Source organism: Aplysia californica, unplaced genomic scaffold, assembly GCF_000002075.1.
Source record: "Aplysia californica isolate F4 #8 unplaced genomic scaffold, AplCal3.0 scaffold00014, whole genome shotgun sequence".
NCBI lineage: Eukaryota > Metazoa > Mollusca > Gastropoda > Aplysiida > Aplysiidae > Aplysia > Aplysia californica.
The window spans coordinates 568200-576519 of record NW_004797284.1 but is presented as its reverse complement, the minus strand read 5'-3'; positions in this window follow the sequence as shown (position 1 = coordinate 576519).

The window sequence follows — 8320 nt, the reverse complement described above, 5'->3', positions numbered from 1 at the left end:
CTTCGCCTTGGTGCTCACGGGGATATTGGGATGTTTCAGGAGAGGGCCGAGTTGGTAGCTGACTGCTTTGGCTTTCTGGCATCTAGTCTCTATTTCTCGATCTAATTTTCCATTTTCTGTGAAAAAGTGCCAAAGTATTTGAATTCGCTGCTTTGTTTTAGTTGGGATCCATATCCATTGATGTTGATATCCACTTCGTCTGGTCTCCTGCTAATTGTCATGACTTCGGTCTTGCTAATACTGATCTTCATATCATATTTCTCCCCAGCTCGCATTAAGGTGGTTCATATGCTCTTGTAGTTGGATCTTGTTGTTCATCATTGCCAGGTCGTCTACAAACATGAGTTCGTTGAGTGCCTCTGGGCATGGATTGGCCTCCTTTGTAATCTGATGCATGTAGATTACGAAGAGCAGAGGGGAGAGATTGCAGCCCTGCCTGACTCCGGATGTTACTGGAAATAGGTTCACTGGTAGTGCGGACTGCACTTCTGTTGTTGGCATAGATAGCCCTGATATTGTTTAGCAGTTGTCCCTTGATGTCGTACTGCTCCGGGATCTTCCATAGTTTGTTTCTATTGACTCGATCAAAGGCTTTTTCTTGATCCTCCAATACGAGATGGAGATCTTGGTCGTATTCCAAAGCCCTCTTACACAGTTGTCGGAGTGCAAAGATTGCATCAGTGCACTCTCTTCCTTTTCTAAAACTAAACTGGGCGTCACTGAGAACATGTTCGGCTTTTGCGCGAGTGCGTCGCTCTAGGATCTTTGTATACATTTTCTCCGCATGGCTGAGAAGATATATGCCTCTGTAGGTGTTGCAGTCTTTCTTGCTGCCCTTTTTCTTCAATATTGGCACCACTATCGCATTTTGCCAGTCTGCTGGTACTTTTCTCTCTTTTCAGGCTTTCTGGAAGAGGATTGTAAGCCAATGTATTCCGGTTTCACTGCATGCAAGGATGGCTTCGGTTTTGATGCCATCGTCTCCAACTGCCTTATTCTTTGGACTAGCCTTCTGTGCTTCTCTCACTTCACTCTCCAGGATGGTAGGTTCTGAGTGCTCTAGGTAGTTGGCAATGAAAGGGCACTGTGTGTTTTGTGCCTGTACTCCTGATGGGTTTAGAAGTTCTTGAAAATATTCTTCCCATCTCTTTATTATTTCCTTCTCTTCGTGTAAAGCTTACCCATTGGTATCGTTGATGACAGTGGTGGGTACATAGGGTTCGTCTCTCACTTTCATGGCCTTCACCTTCTTGTAGAACTCTCTTGATGAGGTCTTGCAGGTTTCACTTATCTTTTCGCCATACATTACACAGTCTCTTTCTTTCCGTGATAGCATCCTTAACGTCATCGTTCCACAAGGCTGTTGCTTTTCTGTGTTTTCCTCTTGTCTTCTTGGTACCACAGACCTCTTTCATAGTGTCCAGGAGAGTTGTATTGAGGTGTCTTAAGCTTCCTCTACTGTTAGTATTGTAGAGTTGATAGAGCCAAGCTTTAAAAAAAATGGTATGGGTTTAACACCTCTATCTACACTTTTAGGTTATTTAAGGTTTAACGTCCGTCTCCGAAGCTTTTCATTTAGGGAGCATCTGATCTGAGCCTGCACCTGATCATCTCCCAGTTTATGCATATTTAGTCTCTCTTGCTGTCTTTTATGGTTTTTTTTTGTTTTCTTTCTTCCTTGGTGGTCAACGTTGTGATAATTGGCATGTGGTCTGTGTCCAGGCCCGCATTGGGGATGGCTCCTGAGTCTGTGATTGTGATCCGCATTCGAGATCTCGCTAATATGAAGTCGATCTGTGATGAGACCTTGATGTTGCTCCATCTGTACCAGGTGTAGGTCTGAGAGGCTCTGTGCTGGAAGAAGGTGTTGGTGATGAATAAGTCGTGCCCTGCACACAGTTCCAATACATGGTTGCTGTTATAATTGCATGGTGTCCTGTGGTCACTGTGTGAACCCAGGTCTTTTGTCCACCGTGTTCTTCTCTCTCCGACTTTTCCGTTGAAGTCTCCCATTACATAAAGGTCTTTCTCGTCTTGGATGCTTCTAATAAGTCCGAGAATTGTTCGAAGAAAGAGTCCCTTTCTTCGTCTGAGTAGGAGTCGTTGCACGGTGCATACACCTGAATGTAGTTTGTGGTCTTTTTTGCCCTCTCTAATGCTGATTCTGATGAGTCTTTCAGAAATGAAGTCTGTATTCATTATTTCCTTTGCTTTGTCAGGATGTATGATGAAGCCCACACCGTGTTCAGCTCTTTGCTCTTACCCCGCTCCAAATGAGGACAAAGTTGGAGTGGATCTCTTTTGTACCTGTCCCTTTTTTCCTGATGTCTGTAATGCCAATGATGGAGATCTTGTTCTGGCTCATAAACTCCACTATATCAGGTTCTTTGTTTGTCAAGCTGCAAATGTTCCAGGTCCCAATTTTTTCCTTTTTTCTTTTTTGTTGTCCGTTTTCCTCGCTAGGTTGTTTTCCGTTTTGATCAGTCCGTTTGTGTCTCCGTTTATTTTCTTGAGCAATATTAATTTCCACTGCTAGCCTGCCAAGCCAGTCGCAGTTTCACCAGAGCCTCGTTGGCGAGCAACGTTTCAGGGTGACCCGGGTCGGCCTTCACGGCTAGCGTAACGCCTCAGTGACATAAAGTCACACCGTACTTCACAATGACCCAGCTAACACCTACTTTGCCCTGTTTCCATCTCCCACGGCGTGGACGAGAGGTTAGACTTCGAGAAACCCGCATCATTACATTTTGTGAAAAATCTGTACTTGAATACTACTATAACACTAATTAAAATTATAAAAACTACAGGCGGTTAATTACAACCTGAGCCAATCGCTCATCAGTTAAAACAAAATAAAGAATGAAATTGAACAAAGATTTCACAAACCATCATTTTCTCTTATATAAAGAGCAAAGAACCAGTTCACAGATTATACGTGGCACCAAAGATAACTCTTCATAATCCACCATGTTATAGATGTTAAGACAAAAACTTTCATAATTTCTCATAAGTAAAAGAAGTCTGAAGTTCTCTGTGAATTTTAAGGAAAAAAACATTAAAGAGGAACAAAATATGAAGCCAAGTACACTGAAATAGTTGGAATTCCGATTTTTATTCCAAAAGTTAATTTTCTCACACAACTGTCCCATTGGATATTGTCAAAATATGTAATAGGGACTCTGCTTCAACAGCCCAGCAACTAAAATTGAGATCAAACTGAGCAAGAAAATGTCAGAGGAAGCCAATGCAATGTATTATAAGGAACAATACTTGTCCAAAAAAACCCAACAACAAACAAACAAAGCGGTGACTCACGTAATATTTGTAACCTTCAAACTTCATTAATTTCTAAAACTTCTGGCACCAAACCTCAGGTTATAAAGACAGCTTGTTAAAGCAATACTCATTACCATGCAGCTAAAAATATACCAGGAAAATAAGGGTATAGGGAGCTAAAAAATAAAAGAACTGCATGAGCAGCAATGGTAAAGAGTGAGGGCAGATGTTGTGTCTTTCTCTCTCTCTCTCTCTCTCTCTCTCTCTCTCTCTCTCTCTCTCTCTCTCTCTCTATCTCTCTCTCTCTCTCTCTAACACACACACACACACACACACACACACACACACACACACACACACACACACACACACACACACACACACACACACATTACAGACTGGTGCTATCTACGTCCAGCTTAGTTTCTTGAATGTTGTATGTGGTCTGGTTGTCCTTTTTCCTTTTACTTGCCCTGGCTTTTTACTCTTTACCTTTGGGATGTTCAAATCCCACCCAACTGTTGTGGAACAAACAAGTCCAGCATCTTCTTATAGCTTCAAGCGTTTTGCCAGATGTTCCTTCTGTTGATGATTTGAAAATTGGAACTCTCTTGACTCCAAAATGTTTGAACTCATCGCAAAGGTCAAACTCTCCCAATTCACAAAAGGCTCTCTGCTTCTCCCTGTATTGCGCATGGACGAGTGCGTGGATGTTGAGTGATTTCCACTGCATGGATGTTGAGTTAAGACAGTATTGTTCCCATTCTAAAAAAAAGTATTTAGGATCAAGAAGTATCCAAATACGATAATATTGTAATACAGATCAATATTTTATCCACAGAGCGATAGATAGCATAGCAAATAACATCATATCATAGAAATGTTGATGAAGTTTCGGGTGGTCTCGGGAGGTTTTGGGTGTTTTTGGGAGGCTTCGGTTGTTTTTGGGAGGTTTCGGTATAAACAAATACCGCAGTCGGCCAACATTTCAATAGTCCTGATCACAATGGAGCCTTCGACCTGCAGCTTCTGGGCATTAAAATGGTTTGTAATCCTACAAAAGAAAAACTAAATCAAAGAGAATCAATGTAGATTTGGAACTTGGATTCGCACCAAATTTTCAGTGGTCTTAACATCGACGTGCCACATTTCAGGGACCCAAAATTTACCACGTAGGGTACTAATCACACTATTTTTAAAGACTATGTTACTCTACAACCATTTCTACCATAATTGCTGTGATATTTAGGATTGTTTGTCCTTCTATGTCCAATGTGGACAGATGCAGTGAAGATTGGTCTTTACAGTGGGGTGGAAGAAATCCGGATGAGTTAACTTGTAGTTTTCTACCTTGCCTTTAAGCTCGTTTCGAGGGGACATACGTTTCCTACCTGTGTGGAATTTAAAGTTTTACAAATTGCTTACCTCATGTAGATATATGCCACTACTACTATAACTTCTACTGCTCCTGCTCCTGCTCCTGCTACTGCTACTACTACTACTACTACTACTACTACTACTACTATTACTACTACTACTACTACTACTACTACTACTACTACTACTACTACTACTACTACTGCGACTTCCACTACTACTACAACCACCACTACTACTACTACTGCTGCTGCTGCTGCTATTACTACTACTATTAATTAATTTTACTTTTACATTAATATTAATCTTTATGATTTGACGTACTTTTTGCCATAGCCTTCAATTTTCTCTGGCCTTCACGATTTGTTTTTATCGCACCTTTTGGCATTATGACGTGGATGCGCGCACTTTTGTTGCTATAGCTTGTAGCAATGATCATACATAACAAGATAGTCTACTCAGCCAAAAAGTGTCTGCCGGAAGTCCGCACAATGGCTCAGATGGCGCTGCAGTCTTTGTTTTGAAGCTCTCTTTCGTTTCTCCAGAAGAAGAATAGGAATTGCACCTCCTTGCGTGCGCAGACCGACTGCTGTTCATCAGCTGTTCGGGTTCGTTCAGTGTGGAGTTTTAGGGTTAAAATTTTTTTTAATGACCTCTCGCCTCTCATTCCAAAGTAAAATTAAACAAAGAAAACAGTCGCCTATTCCTCCGAAAGAGGTTTTTTGTCAGCGTAACCATGTTAAAAAAGCGTTCTTCCTAAATTTCAATTCTTATTTATTTAAAAAACTTGTTAGTTTCACTTTGATTTTTTCACACAAGTAGGGAAACTCTGTTCACAAAGGGTGCGCATTTGCGAAGAGGGCACCACCGAATTTTGAAAAAACTTTTTTAATTGGTCCAAAGAGAGATGTGGACCATCTTGTTATGTATGATAATAATCTTACTACTAATGGAGCTAAGGCAAAATTTTGCGAACAGTATATTCTCAGAAACTACAGAATGAAAAAATATGAAACTTTGCCAGTACTCATAACTTTAAACGTAGTGTTGCACTATTGTATTTTCAATAAGATCAAATGTGTAAGAAGAAAGCCCATTTTAAGTTAAATTCAGTCCTTTTGTAGCGATCGCCATCATTTGCTTCGACATTGTTTATTCACTGCGGAGTGTCAACTGCACCAAAGGATTTTTTGTGTTCAGTTATACATTAAGTAGATTTACGGGAATTCCCGGTGTCGGTCTCGCGCCTTTGACCGCCTTCTCACAGCGGGTTTGGAACCCTCATAGATGAAGAAGAAGGAGGAGGAGGTGTAGGTGTAGATGGATGAGGAGGAGAAATGAAGAAGAAGAAGAAGAAGAAGAAGAAGAAGAAGAAGAAGAAGAAGAAGAAGAAGAAGAAGAAGAAGAAGAAGAAGAAGAAGAAGAAGAAGAAGAAGAAGAAGAAGAAGAAGAAGGAGGAGGAGGAGGAGGAGGAGGAGGAGGAGGAGGAGGAGGAGGAGGAGGAGCAGGAGGAATTAGAGGAGGAGGAGGGGGAGAACAAGAAGAAAAAGAAGGAGAAGAAGAATCAAGTAGTAATACATGTTGCAAAGCGGGGACTTTTTCGTTTGTTACCCTACCTTGGGAGAGAAAGAGAGAGAGAGAGAGAGAGAGAGAGAGAGAGAGAGAGAGAGAGAGAGAGAGAGAGAGAGACAGAGAGAGAGAGAAAGAGAGGGTGGAGAGGGAGAGGGAGAGGGAGAGAGAGAGAGAGAAGGTGAGAGAGTGAGAGAGAGAAAGAAAGGAAGAGATAGAGGAGGCCAGAAAACACCGCAGAGGGAGGGTGGTGAGATTGACAGGGAGGGTGTTGTCGAAAGTGCCAAGAGTAGCCTACCAAAGGGCTACTTAATGAATTCAAGGGTCAAAGTCAAAGGTTCAGCCAATCGTAGCCCGGTTTACGCCCTGCGTGTAGTCGCATGTGTGTGTATGTCTAAACCTAATTTCTAGATCAAGATTTAAAAAATCATGAAAGTATTGAAAGTAGATTTCTCCTGCAGTGGATTTAGCGCGCACGCCGAAGGATAAGTGTATTTTGTTCACAGTGTTTAGATGAGATCTAGAATCTAGATCTAGATCTAGAATCTACATCTAATCTAGATCAAAATCGATATCAAGAAGAATCACGAAATGAAAGTAGAATCTAGATCTTTGATATTTCGATAACCATTTGAATATTGAAAGTGGATTTTTCTTGCTGTGCTTTATAGATTCTAAGATCTAGATCGAGGCTAGATCTATATGTGAATCTTAGATCGAGATCAAGAATGATGAAAGTATTGAACGTGGGTTTTTTTTCCTGCTGTGAATAGATCTAGAGTCTAGAACTAGGCTGTCGGTGAATCTAGATCGAGGTCGAGAATCATGAAAGTATTCTTCAAAGTGGATTTTCCCTGCATTGAATAGATCTAGAAATCTAGGTCATCTGTGACGCCTGTCGGTTGTTAAAAATGTGAATGTCTAAACTTAGATCTATCTATGGGCCAGGGCTCCTTCTTTCAATTATTTGTCTAAGTCTTTATAATCCTTCGAGATCTAGGCTAGATCTAGAATCTAGATTAGGTTCTTCTAGGAAGCAACAATTGGCATGTAGGCCTAACTCTTTTTTTTAAAAAATGATTGAGCTGGAACTTTAGGAGAAAATGCCACGCCTTCGAAGAGGGGGAAGAAGTCTTACCCCTAGAGGAAGTCAAGACGGGGTGCTACCTGGATAAATTCTAGGTAAAATATTTATGTTTTGTTTCTTTCCTGTTTTCAGTCTTTTTCTCTTCTTAACTTTCATAATATTTCTTCACTATTATTCCGTTCGTAGAACGGGTACTTTTACTAGTAATAATAATAATAATAATAATGAAGATCATTTCTATAGCGCCCACTCCCGTGTAAACACACCTCTGGGCGCTTTACATAAATGCATGTACGAACAATATTCACGCACGCGACACACACACACACACACACACACACACACACACACACACACACACACACATCTACTTGCTTATCACACGCACACGCTTACACATCGTCATGAAATGAGCATAAAATAATATACACAATGCAATTCACAAAATACATCAATGGATACATATTCATTTACATAACATTGTACTGAACATGATTCTACTGACATAAAAAGGATGTCATTAAATGTGTCTTTAACGATTTAAAAAATTTATACTCAGATGTTGTATGTCTCAAGGGTTGGGGAAGAGAGTTCCAAACTGACGGAGCAAGGTGGGCGAACGATCTTTCAGCTAATTTTTTACCCCCTTTTCTAGAAACTCTTAAAAGATACTGATCGCCTGATCTTAGTGATCTAGATAGAACATAAATCTGGATGAGATCACTAAGTTATGACGGAGCTTTGTTATTGACACATTTGTGACATAATATTGCAATTTTATATGACATTCTAGCTGACACGGGAAGCCAATGCAATGTTCTTAACATGGGAGTAATGTGGTCCCGCTTCATTTTCTTTAGTACAAGCCTAGCAGCATGATTTTGAAAACGTTGTAACTTGTGAAGAGTGGTATTTGGTAAGTTAGCTAGTAAAGCATTGCAATAATCTTTGCGTGAAAACAAGAAAGATGACACGAGCTTTTTCATAGAGTGTTCATTCAAAAACATAGAC